Source organism: Adiantum capillus-veneris, chromosome 20 (assembly GCF_014529385.1).
Source record: "Adiantum capillus-veneris isolate H3 chromosome 20, ASM1452938v2, whole genome shotgun sequence".
In the NCBI taxonomy this organism is placed as follows: Eukaryota; Viridiplantae; Streptophyta; class Polypodiopsida; order Polypodiales; family Pteridaceae; genus Adiantum; species Adiantum capillus-veneris.
Genome location: NC_140950.1, coordinates 19488563 through 19505199, shown reverse-complemented (window position 1 = coordinate 19505199; position 16637 = coordinate 19488563). Strand labels below are relative to the sequence as shown.

The 16637-nt window shown below is 43.6% G+C and overlaps 1 pseudogene; it reads right to left on the bottom strand.

The window, feature by feature from the left end:
- Nucleotides 1-16411, bottom strand: part of LOC147432199 (uncharacterized) — a 46810-nt pseudogene extending 30399 nt beyond the window's left edge.
- Nucleotides 16412-16637: the final 226 nt, after the last annotated feature.

Below are 16637 nucleotides of genomic sequence, written 5' to 3'. Positions count from 1 at the left end.
CCCGCCAAAGTAGATGAATCAAACTCCTCTACCGGTGTTCGGTTCACATCTTTGTAGCTATGGTCTTTCAGGTTCACACGTGTAGTGGTTTCCATATTTCTCAGGTATATGTGATCGTAGCCCCAATCCTGGACCATTTTCAACTGTCTCATGAATGGTCTTCCCAGTATGATATCATAGTTGTTCTCCTTGCCAAAATCGACAATGGAAAAAGTATGTTCGTATTCAATGCCGCAAGAAGTTACTACGACTTTCTCTAATAACCCCATAGGTTTCTCCATGTGTCCATCTGCTAATTGGAGTTTCAACCTAGTCTTTCTTATTGCTGGTTTCCCCCATTTTTTCCAGATTTCTTTTGTAGCAATGGCTACCCCAGCTCCACTGTCTAGTATTGCCATCGTGTTCACTCCTTGGAATTCAACTGGTAAGGTTGTATTCCCCTCTTCACCTTCGCAATACTCTCCGACCTTGTTTAAGGGTACAGGCTTAGCGTTCTTTTGTGGTTTGCTCAGCTCTTGTATACCCTCTTGCAGTCTCGATGTTGGGTCTTTTATCCCAAATTTCTCCAAGCATTTTCCTACAGTGGTCCACATATGTGGTCTTAGCCTCAAAAGCTCAGCTAGAGTGATAGTGCATGTCACTGGTGTTGACAAGATCTCTATCAATACTTGCGAGTCCATGACTTTTTCTGATGAGATTCTTCGTGAGGGAAGTGCTCTAATCTCGGATTTTGCTTCATACTCTCCTAAGTATGAAGGTAAGGTATTCAGTGAATGAGGTTTGCTCTCCATTGTTCTAACAGAGCCCCCATCTCCCCAGTAAGATTGCAGATCCAAGTCCACTTGAGATCCTGCCTCAAATTCCACTATGGGAGGATTCCTGATGTCCTTTTCCCAATTTGTCTGATTAGCTTGGCAACTTAGCTCGTTTGCAAAGTTTGCCTCTCTCACTTGTTTCCAAAATTCATTGTAATCCTCATCTCTTCCGTAAGACCTCTGTATGACTGGATGAAAACTCTCTATCTCCTGATCGGTTGTGTTCAATACTATGCGGTCATCCTTGTGTGTATCTTCAGACTTTTGTGCACTGTGAGTGTTTTTAGCTACCCGTGAAATGATAGTCTCTTGCTGAATTGGGTTTTCCGTTCCACAATTCATTGTTTCTCTTGGTGGTTCTAATAAGGCTTGTGCAGTCTCGATCATTCTCTGGCACATTTCAAGTCTCTGCTTTTCCAATTCCGCGTTTGGGTATGTCATCCACCTCTGTTCTTGTGTTTGGTTGTTCTTTAACCTAGCTTCGTAAGCTCTCATCAGTGCGTCCAATGGTTCGTGTACTTTGTCGACTAGCACTGATCCCCCTGAGCTTAAGCTCGTTGTTTCTTTGATACTCTTTTGTTTCGTTCTTTCCGGGCTCATCTCTCGTTTCCCGTTTTGACTCTCAAGTTTTTCTAATCTATCTTTAGTTCGCTTTAGTTCCTCACCTAGAATAGCGCCTTCACGTTCTTTTCTCAACTTCATGCGTGCTTTTCTAGCTTTCCATGTGTTTCTCTGACTCCGCGGTCCTTGACTAACCACGTCAGTCGCTAACTTTCCATTCTCAGGTTCTCTAGTGGTTTTCTTAGCTTGAGCTCTAGTAACAACTTGCGTTGGTATCAGAGTTTCATTTTCAGACCCACTACTGGTAGGAATAGTTTCTAGCATATTCAATGTCATCTTTTGCACTTTGTTTGGATTCTTTGAGCAATCCTCAATGAAGTGAGTAACCCCACACTCAGTGCAATAAGCGTTAATTCTAATGATTTCCGTATGTGGACAAACATTCATCAGATGGTCACCTCCACACTTGTAACAGGGTCCTAGTGCTGGTCTTGGTCCCACTTGATTCGTCCTTTGTGGATAGGATAGTCTTTGTCCTGTTAACCCTCCATGAGCTATGAACATCAATGTTCTTGCGTCCAAATTGTATCTCTCTTCATCAAAAGCACTTGTAACTGTTGGTATTCCAACATTCCCAATCATGCCCCATGGTTCTGGTTGTTTGGGTTCTTCTGGTGGGTAATACACAGTTGGAGACATGTGTGCACCAGATTCTTCATAATAGGCTTGAACAGGCACTAAGGCTTGTTCTTTCTGATTCTCTAAGGTTGGTGCATATCTAATGCCCACTGGTCTTGCTGCTGGTAAAGGTGGTTGTTGTCCCAATACCGGTTGCGGTCTTTCTATCCCCATAGGTCCTGGTACATTTCCCCTTGGGTATCGAGGTACTGGATGTACCTGAGGTGGTGCTAATTGAGCAGGAGGTGCATACTGACGCTCCCTTACATACCCTTTGTTGTAATAGCACTCCTCTGTTGGGTGGTTTGTCCATTTTTGTTCAATAGCACACCATTTCAATGGTTTTGGCAATGGTTTTTGGTATGGTGCCATCCTTTTTAGAGCATCTTCTATCATTTGCTCTACATTTGGCATGGTTGTTGTTTGAACATTCTTTTTAGTGGTAGTCTCTCTCGCTATGGAGGAAGAGCTACTGGATGCAAAATCTGTATCCGCCGACACCTCTCCATAAACCGTACAGTTATCCACTAAGTACAATGCTTCTCTCGTTACTTGCTCGAAACTTGTACAAGCTTTCAAGTGCAAGTCCTTCTTGAGAGTGTCGTTTCTCAATCCTTCAATAAAGAGAACAGATAGTCTGTCATCTTGTGGTCGTTCACGTACTGGACATCTCTCAATGTATTGTTTGAAGCGAAGTGAAGCTTCCTTAACTTTTTCGTGTTCTGTCTGTTTAAAAGCATATATTTGTGAGACCGTATTGTGCTTAATCCCTCGTTTTGAGAATTCCTCAGCAAACTCTCTTAGCAAATGGTCAATGTCATGGAATCCCCCTCTGTTCAGTGGTTGAAACCATGTCAATGCCGTACCTTCTAGAGTAAGATCAAATCCCTCGTATTGTGTATGGAAATCTGTTATCTGCTCAGCTCTTAAGACTTGCTTAAAGAGTGACATATGTGCATACGGATCTCCTGAACCACCATACTTCTTTGGCATACACTTGGCTACTTGAGATGGTCTCATACGTCTATGGTCTGCTACCAATCTCATTGCTCCTGTGTCCCGGCTAAAGCTTTCTCTAGCATCATGGACTTCATGGGTTACCCTTGTCGGTTCCCCTGCCCTGAGTCTACTACTAGGAGGTAAATGTGATGGTTCCGCTTCGAACCTTGGACCTGGAGTGGTATACGTGGGGATTGGAACTGCACTACCTCGATTCATATCCATTGACTCTCTGGAATGTAATGATCCCATTGGTCTGGGATTCGAGTACTGAGGTTGACTGAAAGAGTCAGCAGCCTGAGTTCTTTGTCCTCCTGTCATCATTGGGTTTTGCACTCCATTTGTTGGTGCTGGTCTTTGTGAGCTAGAAGTAACATAATACTGATGTAGTGGTCCCCCAAAGTATGTATATCCTTCTAGTTCTTTCTTGCCCATTGTTGAGTATTGCCTCCCATACTTGTCGCAAGCGGCAATTTTCACTTCCGATCCCTCTGTGTAGGTAAAGACATAAAGTCTATTTTGGTCTGGCAACTCTCCGGTGTAGGGTTCTTCACATCTATAATAGAGATCTTGCTCCCCATTATTATATTTGTATAGCCCCACATAGATGTTATCAGTGTTGATCCTTGTAGTTTCATTCTCTCTTCTTAACCTCACATTAGCGAAGTTCATTATTGGTGCTTTCTCCTCGAGTTCTTCATCTACTTTGGCTTTGGTACCCATCAATCCCCACTTGTCCACAATGTTAGGGTTTAGGACTACCAAGTACATGGTACCCTCGTCATCTAGATATCTATCTCCGCTATAGCTCACAGGCACTAAGTCCTTGAACTCACTAGGTCTATCTTCTATCTTTACACAATAGCGGTCCATTCCATCTTTGTAGATCTTGGCACCTTGCTCATTGTCGTACTGATATTTTATGAACAATAGCTTCATTGTGGCGGAAGGGTTTGATGATCTTGCTGCCATATTTTCTCTGTTGTTCAGGTTCAAGTGTTCCAAGTATTCGGTGAAAATCTTGTAAGATCTCTCCGAAGAAGTATCAGAAACACTTCCTTCAAAGATCGGCTCTAACCGTTGCACCCAACTTTGGTATACACTTCCCTCGGTTAATATGACACTTGCTTGTTCCCCTTGTTTTGGTTGGTTATTCTGGAGATTCCTGCCCGATCTCAAATTCATCAATTCCCCTAAAGGACTTTAACTTTTCCGTCTCGGCAATTTGTTTTTCCAAGTTTTTGTGGTTAGAATTGATCCAAACTGATTGATACTTGGTCAATTGTTTAATCTTGTCAGTTGGACAACTTCTGTTTCACCAAATGGGATGAAACTTGAAATATAACCTATAGACAGCTATTAAAATGGATCTGTGTTGGCAAAGTATCAAAATATGTCCAAAATTAGGTCAAAGACATTATACACGTATGATGTCTTTTTCATCAATTTGGGTCAAGACTTGATATTTATGCTTTCTACAGTGTTTGCAAAAATCTTGTCAGGTCAGATATAAAAAATAAGCAGTGGATGTGCTAAAAGACATTATACGCGTATGATGTCTAAAGTTGCAGATTTCCAATTTTTTGGCACAGAATCTTCCTAAAGCTTTCTCAAGTGCTCAGCAGCTCCCAGATACACAAAAAATTTCTCTGACTTTTGTTTATTGCAAGTTTCACTACTAACTCGACGGTTTAGTGATCTATCATGCAATCAACCATATCAAGCAAATACTCCAATGATTACTAGCTCCAGATCAGGATCAAATGAAGTCCTACCTAAGCTATTCCTAATCATAAAATGGGTTTGGTAATTGTGATTTTAAAGAGATCCACTGTCACTCACGGACTAGAAAATTCTTCTTCTATCAACAACTACTCAACACCAACAAAACAACAAACAAATCTAAGCTAAACTAAAAATACTGTCAACACGAAAGACCCAGGAATACCCCACTTCCTAGTATCTCTCGAGATCTTCGGAGTCCACCACTCCTAGATCTTTTCTAACTAAAGTATACAAAGTAGTTTATACAACTCTCCTCGTAGGATTAGTCTAAGGTCACCTACTTAAGGCTCTCGTCCCCGGCAGCGGCGCCAAATGTTAAGGCGGTTACGCCGCTAGCGGAAGCTAAATAGCGAGAACTCAACCAACAACAGAATTTGTCAGACGAGGAAGGAGCTTGACCCGCAGGTGCATGGAAACAACTAGGTGGGTGTCAAATCACCTACTCGACCTTCTAATGACAATCACTACTAAGGAAATCAAATCTAAGTTCTAAAATACGCAAGTGACTGAAATCCGTACTACGAACGAATGTTATACGAAACAAGATTTAGAATCATTGAATCGATCTCAAACTCAAGGGGAAGTCTATACACTAGGTAAGAACAACACCCTAAAGACTTGAACTGCAAACTCAACCTATAACCACTCCGTGCGGTAAACGCGTATGAAGACAGGCCAAAATATACACGTGATCGAAACTTGACCCCGATGGTACTAATGTGTAGCTCTACTCGTTGTGGTTCTATAGATATGTTGCACGCTCCATTCAGACACACGAGTTGGAAGAAAACTCACATAGAAGCTCGTAGGAACTTACCACACATAGAAGCCGATAGCACGCACTCTTGGTATCTGTGCGTAGCTCTCGCCGTTGCTAACACAATGGCGGTGTCGCTTCTCCAATGGCGGCTCCGTAGCTCGCGTAGCAAGTAGATAAGACTCTCACTCTCTCTCTCTCTCTCTCTCTCTCTCTGACACAGTCACTGCGCTCCAAAAACTCACTTTGATTAATAATCTCCTCTTTAGGTTACAAAAACTTTGGATTATATACCTCAGCCTTGGAGGTGAGAACATCTCTAACTAATTACATCAGCAAGTGAATTACTTCGGGATACAAGTGACTGAAATCCGTACTACGAACGAATGCTATACGAAACAAGATCTAGAGTCATTGAATCGATCTCAAACTCAAGGGGAAGTCTATACACTAGGTAAGAACAACACCCTAAAGACTTGAACTGCAAACTCAACCTATAACCACTGCGTGCGGTAAACGCGTATGAAGACAGGCCGAAATATACAGGTGACCGAAACTTGACCCCGATGGTACTTATGTGTAGCTCTAATCGTTGTGGTTCTATAGATATGCTGCACGCTCAATTCCGACACACGAGTTGGAAGAAAACTCACACCGAAGCTCGTAGGAACTTACCACACATAGAAGCCGATAGCGTGCACTCTTGGTATTTGTGCGTAGCTCTCGCCGTTGCTAACACAATGGCGGTATCGCTTCTCCAATGGCGGTTCCGTAGCTAGCGTAGCAAGTAGATAAGACTATCTCTCTCTCTCTCTCAGACACAGTCACCGCGCTCAAAAACTCACTTTGATTAATAATCTCCTCTTTAGGTTACAAAAACTTTGGCTTATATACCTCAGCCTTGGAGGTGAGAACATCTCTAACTAATTACATCAGCAAGTGAAATTACTTCGGGATTACAAGCTGGAAACTCAATTGAGTCCCGTTACTTAATGAATGACTCAAATCAAAATTAATGTCCGAAAGACATTTATTACAATCAATGGTTACAAAATGATGAGTGCGAGCAAAAATGTGGGTGTGATCCTCTACTGGCTCAACACTCCCCCCCCCCCCCGCGTTCATGTCGTCCCTGACATGACTTTTATGCTTGGTCAATAAAGTCCTGTCGTCTTGAGCATCTGCAAATGTGATTCGTATCGTAGGTTGCCGATGGTCAAGGTTGGGCCGAATATTTTGCTTTCGTGGGTGAAAAAGCCGGTGTAGAAAGCTTCTTCGAATGTTTGCATGTGGAAGCTAGGCAAAAAAATAATCCTTTGGTATAGGAGGTGTAACACTTTTGGAGAAGGCTGCAATGAAAGATCGTACATCATATCAGACACCGTGTCGGCCGTCGATAGTAGACTCGAGGTCGTGGCTTTATCTGGCGCGAACACTTCAATGCAAGCTAAGAGAGTCCTGCAGATTTTCTTGAGCATCTGACATGAAAGGTCAGGAGAGCCAGTAAAGAGCTTGATGGTGCCCGTTAGGGTTTTCACCATGTAGACTTTACCTATTCTCTCTCCTGCCTTTGGTCCTGGCATCCTGGGATAATTAAGCCAATTTGGCTTCTTTTCTGCAATCCTGCCATGCTCTTTCCAGTTTCTGACTCTTGGCACCGGGTAGAAGGTTGCATCCTCCCGAATCTCCTTTGGTGCCTCCACCAAGTAGATGAGGTAGGCTGGGTATTTGTTCAACCAACCTTTCCTCCATCTAGGTTGTGAATCTACTATCTTCTTTGATTGTTCCTCCTTTGTGATGTCGCCTTCGTAAAGAGTGACATACTACTCCTCCTCTATTCTCTTTTTCGTCTTTAGCACTTCAAATTTCATAAAAGGGAAAGGCAGGCTGGGTTGCATCCACTGTTCATGGAGCACTTTTGTGTCTAGTCCCTGAAGTCTAATGGAGATTAGGAGTCTCCTCTCCCATTCCATTTCCGCCATGGCACTCTCCTCTGCTGACTTTTCTATTTGGTCATGGAGCCTTTGTTCTTCTTCTTCAGAGATTCTTGAAGTCGAGGCCACCTCTTGAGCTGGGGCTGGATCTTCAATTGTGGTTGCCTCTCTAGTTTCTGGTAGCTCTATGGCTGCTCCACCTGATTCTTCTTGTGGTGTCTCTGTCTCTCTTCTTTGTTGTTCTTGTAGATCTTGGAGCTGTTTGCGGAGGGCCTCATTCTCTGTCCGTAGTGTTTGATTTTCTAATGTGAGCCTCTCCTCTGCGGCCAATGATCCCTCCGCAATGTGCAACCTTTGCACTTGCTCTAATCTTAGCTCTCTTTGTAAGCTTCGGACCTGGTCTTCCAAAACTGGTACGATAGCTCCCTCTTGTTCGGTTCCTGCTCTGCTAGCTCTAGGGGTAGACCTGAGTCTAGTGATTGTTCTCTCTTGGAGCTCGACTCTTTCCCTTAGCTCAATGAGCTCATCCTTAGCCGCCTCCAACTCATCCTCTATCCGCTCCCTTGCTTCCTGTGCACTTGTTACTTCTCTTGAAGCCTCGGCTAGTTGGAGTATCAAGCCGTCTCTCTCGTTTTCCGCGTCATAGAGTGATGCTTTATGACTTTCAGATTCAGTCATAGCATTCTCTAAATTTCTCTGCAACTCCGCTTCCCTTTGTTTGGCTGTCTCAATCTCTACTTCCTTTGCCTTGGACCTTTCTTTTATCTTGCTGAGCAGTTCATGCACCATGTGCATGTCTTTTTCATCATCATCTGTCAACTCTAAAGCTCTTTCCGCCACCACCTCCACTGGCTTTGGCTCTTCTAGTACTTTCGGTTCGTCCAGTTTCTCTTCACTTTCCTTTTTACTCTTTGTTTTTTCCTCCGTTCATCTTGTTTTTGTAGGGTGATCCCATAAACTGCCTCAAGGGCCTCTTCTTCGGTGTATCGTATCTCTACCAGATCCTCATAATCATTACTCTTTTGCTGAACTGGCTCTATCTTCTTTTCTTTGGTCTCGGCTTGTGGCTTTTCCAAAACATCTGTGTCCACCTCTATTGTGGTGTCTTCCACAATTTTTTCCGTCTTCTTAAGGCTTGGTACATCAATCATAGAGGGATATCTGTCCTCAGCTTCCTTGGCTTTCCCTTTGTCGGCTTGCCCATCTTTCTCTTGAGGCTTAGTAGACTCATCTACTTTCCTTTTCCCCTTGTCGTCTTTTTTCAGTTCAGCTTTTAATTGTTGTACCTCCTCTTCAGTGTATGGCTCGACAGGTTGCTGCTCCAGAATAGCCTCTAACTCCTCATAAGCTTTAATATATTGATCGTATTGATCAATATGTGGCCTGGCTGAGCTAGTTCCGACTTTAGTGGGGTCTGGCACCCACTTTTCTTCAAAGTCACCCTTTAGAGCTCTTTCCGCTCTAAACTGCTCCACTAGTCTTTCCATTCTTGCCGCTTTCTGACTTTTGGTTTGCTTGGGAGCAACCTTCTTCTTTACTTTCTTCTTAAGCGGCTCGTCCACATCCTTTGCAGGTTCTAAAACTACTTCTAGTTTCCGGCGTGCTCTTGTGGATGCCCTCTTGGATACTTCGGGCTGTTCTTCCTCCTCGTCGGCTTCTCTAAGCCACTCATTCTGGGAGGGAACCTTTGGCCACTGATCTGTAGCTCCAATAGGTTCATAAGCTATTCTTGTCAGAATTTCCGCTCCTCCTATGTACTTTGGCTTCTCGTTGTGCATGGCAATTACTTGCTCGTGGATGTGTTGAGCGTAATTCACCTCTTTTGGCATATTGCTCTTTAATGCCCATGTGATGGTGGTTGCAATGGCATGGGGTGGTGTCGTATACTTTTGCGGTCTTTTACTACAAACATGAAGAAATTGGTTGTACAGTCGGCAAAGGGTTGCCGCTCTTGGGTCCGCCATATCTCCATAGGTTGCATTTTGCTTCTTGGGCCCATAGACCTCTATGGCCTCCCTTCCTTCCCTGACCGAGATCCCTTTGTTGTGAAGCTTCAATGCGTCTGAAATGAGCTGTGGAGTGATCTGTACTTCTACTTTCTCTCCATCCATGGCTGTCAATGTGGCTTTTCCATCCTTCTGAATGGATGTTGCCAACTCGTACACTCTTCTTGTATCCACACCTGATGGTCTCGAGGTGAAGAAATTGTGCAAGTATGCCCTTTCCAGGTACCTGCTGATGTCTTCTGACCTGCTATAATCTACCAATTCCTGTGGGATCATTGGTACATCCACCGCTTGCCCTTGAGGATCTCTGAAGGTCCCCTGGTAGATCTTTATTCCCTCTCCAATACTGCTTCCTCCACCCAAGTTTTGGTTGGCTTGAGGGTTTCTACAGGAATGTCAAAGGGTTCCGCTGCTGCAAGAGCATCTTTAATTGTCGGTCTTTTTCTCTTCGTTGCCGATGACTTGGCGGAATCCATGGCTCCTGTAACTCCAATTTCAGAAGTTAGCGTCTTTTTAGTACGGAAAGCCGAAATGAAGCTTTTAACTATTCAAATGACTTGAAAATTGAAACATGAGCTATTCAGTGCCTAAAGATGCAAGGTAGGTGAAAAAATATGCAAAATGGGCTCAAAATCATGCTGGAGACATCATACGCGTATGATGTCTCACTATGTGATTTTGGCACCTCAGGGCTTCAACCACCAAACAGAAGTGATCTACATACCATTTGAAAGTGAACCACCAAGTTTTATCCAATTTGGATCATAAAATCCAAATCCCTTTCAAAATTTCGTAAAGAGCGACATACTGCTCCTCCTCTATTCTCTTTTTCGTCTTTAGCACTTCAAATTTCATCAAAGGGAAAGGCAGGCTGGGTTGCATCCACTGTTCATGGAGCACTTTTGTGTCTAGTCCCTGAAGTCTAATGGAGATTAGGAGTCTCCTCTCCCATTCCATTTCCGCCTTGGCACTCTCCTCTGCTGACTTTTCTATTTGGTCATGGAGCCTTTGTTCTTCTTCTTCAGAGATTCTTGAAGTCGAGGCCACCTCTTGAGCTGGGGCTGGATCTTCAATTGTGGTTGCCTCTCCAGTTTCTGGTAGCTCTATGGCTGCTCCACCTGATTCTTCTTGTGGTGTCTCTGTCTCTCTTCTTTGTTGCTCTTGTAGATCTTGGAGCTGTTTGCGGAGGGCCTCATTCTCTGTCCGTAGTGTTTGATTTTCTAATGTGAGACTCTCCTCTGCGGCCAATGATGCCTCCGCAATGTGCAACCTTTGCACTTGCTCTAATCTTAGCAGTATTGGAGAAAGAGGGAATAAATATCTACCAGGGGACTTTCAGAGATCCTCAAGGGCAAGCGGTGGATGTACCGATGATCCCACATGGGTACCATTATCACTAACAATTTCAAAAGGGCAACCAAATCTTGTGATAATGTTCTCAAAAAGAAACTTAGCTGTTGTCCTCGCGTCAGCTTTTTGTGAAGCCTTAGCTTCAGCCCACTTTGTTACATAGTCCGTAGCAACTAGAATATATCGAGATTGAGTGTTGCGAGCTGCGGGACTAATTGGACCTACAAAGTCTAAGCCCCATTTTTCAAATGGTTGGGTTACTTTAACAGGATGTAAGGGCATTCTGTCTTTGTGCTGTGTGGTCTTGTAACGTTGGCACTCATCACACCCTTTTGTAAAAAGTGATGCATCCTTAAATAAAGTTGGCCACCAATAGCCTGATTGCAGCACCTTTCTAGCAGTCAGGTCTCCTGAAAAATATCCTCCTGCTATGCCCATATGTGCTTCTTGCAAGATATACAAATATTCATCCTCGCGGGCACAACGCCTAAGAATATCGTCCTTGCCTAGTCTATACAGAGTTCCGGCAATCAAACAATAGGGTTCACATTCTTTTACTAGCCTTCGAGCGATATCCTTATGAAGTTCCTTGGGTGGAAAACCATTAACTAAAAAGTTAACAATGTTCTCACTCCATTCACGCATAGTCTCAACTATGAATAGGGAAGTATCGGGTAATTCATCATCAACTCCTGTAGGGGCTTCACCATTGGGTATGCGAGACAAATGATCAGCCATGACGTGCCTTTTACCGGGTCTCACTACAATCGTGAAATCAAACTCCAGAAGAATTAACAACCATTGTGTGATTCTTCCTGTGGAGCATGGCTTGTTTACTAGATACAGCAACGCTTGATGATCCACATAAAATACAAACTTGTTTGCCAGAAGGTAGTAGCGAAATTTCTTTACTGCATAAACCATTGCTAAACCTTCTCGCTCTGTAGTGGTGTAGTTCCTTTCAGCATCGTTCAATTGACGGCTTGCAAAGCTAATGGGATAGTCCAATTTATGTTCTCCTGGTTGAGTGAGAACACACCCAATAGCAAAGTTTGATGCATCAATATGCACATGGAAAATGACATCCCAGTTAGGTGTCCTTAAAATCGGAGCACTTGTTAGTGTTTTCTTCAATTGTTCATAGGCCTGGTCACACTCTTCAGTCCATTTAAATTCAATGAGAAGCTTGTACAAAGGACGTGCTATCTCAGTGAAAAATAAAATAAACCGTCGATAATAACCCACGTGTCCCATGAACCTTTGAACTCCCTTGTAATTGGTTGGTGGTGGTAACTCTAGAATCACTTTAATTTTGCTCTCATCGGTTGAGATACCATTCTTAGATACTATATGCCCTAAAATAACTCCATGCTTGACCCAAAATTGGCATTTGAACGGGTTCAATGAGATACAATATAACCTACACTTTTCAAACACCTTCCGCAAACATGATAGATGTTCTTTCCAAGAAGAGTAAACACAAAGGTCGTCTAAGAAAGCTTCACAAAACTCTCTCAAATATTCTTTAAAAGCAGTGTTTATTAATCGTTGGAATGTAGCAGGGGCATTTGTTAAGCCAAAAGCCATCACACGAAATGCAAACACGCCAAATTCTGTGATGAAGGCAGTTTTAGCTTGGTCCTCTAGCGCTATCGTGATTTGGTTGTAGCCTGAGTACCCATCTAGAAAGCTATAAGCTTCCTTGCGTGGAACTCTTTCGAGTACATGTTCAGAATATGGTAGGGGGTAATGGTCTCTTCTAGTAGCTGCATTAACTTTTTTGAGGTCCACGCACACCCTGAGTTTCCCATTCTTTTTTAGCACGATAAATATTGGAGACACCCATTCAGAGTGTTCAATAGGATATATGAACCCACATTTGATAAGCTTTTCTAGTTCTTCTTGAATGATCTTTGCGTACTTAGGATTCATCGGGTAGGGTCTTTGTTGTACGGGCTTCGCAGTGCTAATCATAGGGATCGTATGTTGGACCACAGAAGGTGGAACACCTTTCATATCATGGTATGTCCAAGCAAATATGTCCTTGAATTCCTTGAGAAGCTCTTTGAGGACCGCCTCTTCAACTTCTGTGAGGTCTTGGGCAATAAAAACAGGTTTTGATTCTTCACCGGGGTCGGCTAATTCTATTTCTTTAACTATTGCCGGACCATCATAGATTCCATTATTCCCATCGATAGGTATTCTTTGGGCTTTTGTGTACACAACCTTTGCTTCCCCTGTGGTGTAAGATTTGAAATGTTCTGGTGCAGGATGCAAGTCTGTGGATTCTGGTTGTGCTTTGGTCTGTGCTTCTATTTCTGCTTTCTTGTGTTGTCGAGCTAACTCTTGGTTTTGACGCCTCCTTGCAGTGCGGCTCAACTTTGGCTTGTCTATGATCTCTAATTGGGCTATGTCATGGGGTCGTGGTCTACACCACATAACATTTTGGAGATATTCACCCCAATCGTCTACCAATTTTCGATGAGCATCACATGCTCCTATATAACTGAGCCATTTTGCTGAGGATCTCTTCTTTTTTATCATAGCACGTACATTGGCTCGATATCGACGCCTCTTAAAGTTTTTCTTTTTCTTATTTGAGACCTGCTTTTGATTTGCATTTAGATCTGGCTCACTAAAGGAGTCCTCGTTGGTGTCCTCTTCACTCTGGGAGGAGCTATCATCGGTTGATGTGCTCGGTCCTTCCGAATGTTTTGACTCTGAACTTGCTCCACTCTCTAATTCATGAGATTCAGAATCCGTTTCACTCTGGGAGTCCGTGTCTGAGTCGTGTTGGTCAAAGTCTTCTATTGAGCTATCGGTGTCACTGTCAGATTGGTCTACAATTGCCTTGCCCTTAGAAGATGCATGTATGGCACTTATCATGTTCAGAGGTGCAATTTGTGGTACCTCTTCCCCCTCTGGTGTGACCCAAGTGGTTCCTCTATTTCCCCAGGTATCTATGGTTGCAGCTAGGTGTACCCAGTCTACGTTGTCTGATTCCGTCATACCCGGTAACACATCCATGTAAGGAGAATCTGGGCCAATGTCTGTATCCTTCTTACAAGTGTAACAATATTGTAGTGGGGCCGAGTGAACTGTGGTGTCAGAGCGATGATCAATAATGGTTTTACTCCCTAAGGGGTGTACCTTACGAGTCACCAAATCCACTCTAAGGACAGAGTCTTGGAATTGCAAATAGACATGATTTTTAGACCAATCATGAACCATTTGTGCTTCCCTCATGAATGGTCGTCCTAAAATCATTTCATATGACATAAGGTGTTTAGAGAAATCCATTACAATGAACGTATGTCGTACCTTGTGTCCTAGAACTTTGATCTTAAGATCCTTGAGCATCCCCATAGGTTTGGCTATGGTACCATTTGCCATCTTTACCACAATGTTAGTAACACTGAGGCGGGGTTTTCCCATGGATTCCCAACAATCTTTTGTAACGATGCTAACTCCCGCACCACCATCAAGAATTCTCTTTATAGTTAATCCCTTGGTAGTGATGGGTAGGGTCGCATTAGACTCGTCGCCTTCAAAATACTGCCCTAATTCGTTAATGGGTACCTCGATCACAGACTTGTGTCCATCTAAGTCAAGTGATTGCACATGATTTTCCTCATCAATCATAATCGAGTCAGTCCTATTTGGTTACGCAAACTGCGGTAATCCCGTTCGTAGCTCTCCGTTAAGGAATGCTCGAAGTGCAAGGAATAACTCAGGATCTCCATACAGCTTTGCTATGATCGTGGTTCGGACCTCAGAAGACATGAAGTCCACTAGTTTGGCAACATTCATTGGCATTTTGCAGGGTGTAGGTCCTTGACTAGGAACTGGTGAGGATGGAATCTCATATTCCTCAATGGGATCAGGTATTCCTTCGTTAAACATCCTTTCCAACAAGAAAGGTGTATGCTCACTTTTTGATGTCCCGTCCTCACTCCCTTCTTGGATGATACTAGATATGGCTAACGGTCTATGGTTCATGTGGGGTGGATGAACTTGCGTGGGAAACACTGTGTCATGAAATTTGACATGCATGGGTTCTGGTTCTAGTTTCCTTTGAGTCTCCTCCACTAAACCTCTTAGATGTTTCACCTGCTCAATCTCGTCTACTGGGTTTGGGTACGTCCCAATCTTCTTTTTACGATTCTTCCCTTTTTGCCCCTGCGGTTTATCTTGGGGGTCTTGGATTGGATTTGGAAACACTTGTGGTGTTTTCAGAGGCTCTTTATGGTTTTCTCTTATTCGGTTTTCATTTGGTTCCATGTTACGGTTTTCTTTGTCAGTCTTTCCCTTTGTGGTATTGATTCTAGTCTCCATTGTCTCGATTGAATCTGAATCATCCTCGAGGTCGTTCATATACACGGGGTCATCTTCTGTTCCTATGTTTGTTTTGGAACTTGGCTTTGAATTTCCCGTATTCTGCGACCTCTTCCTTCGTGTCTTCTTTTTCTTTGCTTGGATAACTGACGCGGTATCTCTCTCTTCGAGGATATGGCCTGGCCCTTGAAGCATGGACCGTGTAATTGCATAAGCGGGTGCGATGGGTGGTATTGGCGATGTCACACTAGCAATTTCGACCAAATTTAGGGGTGTGATTTTAGGCGCATTTGGGTTATAGGGGCATTGGGCAATCAAGTGATCTATGCCACAACAATTACATGTGAGTAGTGGCATTGCAGACGTGCTCCCTTGATTCATTTGCATCTGTGCAGCATTCTTTTGCAGCCTAATAGGGCACTCCGCTGCCCGATGTGGTCCACCACACTCGTAGCATTGAAGAGGTGGCCTCCTAGCCTGGGTGTTGATATTTTGACCTTTGGATGCGAGAGCAGTAGCTTGATAAATCGGCTTGACTCGCACCCAACAATCTTCCATGTAGTATATAGGACACTCTTCCAATGTATCAAGTCCGTAGGCAATACTAGTGTCTATTTCCTCCTCACAGCCATCTGCATAAGCATTAGATGGCTCGCAACCCACTTCGTTCATAGGGGCGACTCTTGGATGCGGGGGCTGCGGTCCTAGCACAGGAGGTGGTAGCGGTGTAGCTTGTACAACATTTTGAGATCTAGGGACCATGTGTTGCGGTAGTTGCTCAACAGGTGGAGCAGGCATCAATACAGGAGCTCGAGGCGCATCCGTTCAAGCTACAGGTGGTCTATTTGCCATCATATGTTTGATCATTAAACAATCCTTAGCTTGGTGACCATACCTACCACATGCGTTGCAAGTTCCATTAAATTTTACTCTAAACGTAGGGCACTCACTAGTGCTATGTGGACCTAAGCAAATGGAACACCATTGTTGCTCCCTTCTTGGATACATGTGACTATTTTGAGGGGGTCGATTATCCTTAAGAGACTCTTGGATTGCCTTGGTGAGGTCTGTCAAGAATGTCTCAAAAACCTTTGGCTCATTGGCAATGGGCTTTGCAGTCATGGGTTCATACTCAATGGCTTGTGAGCTAGTGGATCTTGTGTCAATAGACACCCTCATGCCTGCTATCATCAAGTTGTCCTCTAATTGGATTGCATTGGCAGTGACATCTTCCCAGGTTGTGATACCTCTAATCACTAGTCCATTATAGATTCCTTCATTTCTCAACCCTCGAATGAATCGATCGAGCATTTGGTTATTGTTGAAGCGCTCATTTACAGGGCAGGGAGAGTTAAGTGCTTTAGACGACTAATGAAGTCCCTTACTGACTCTCCTTCCTTACGTTCGGCCTTCTGTA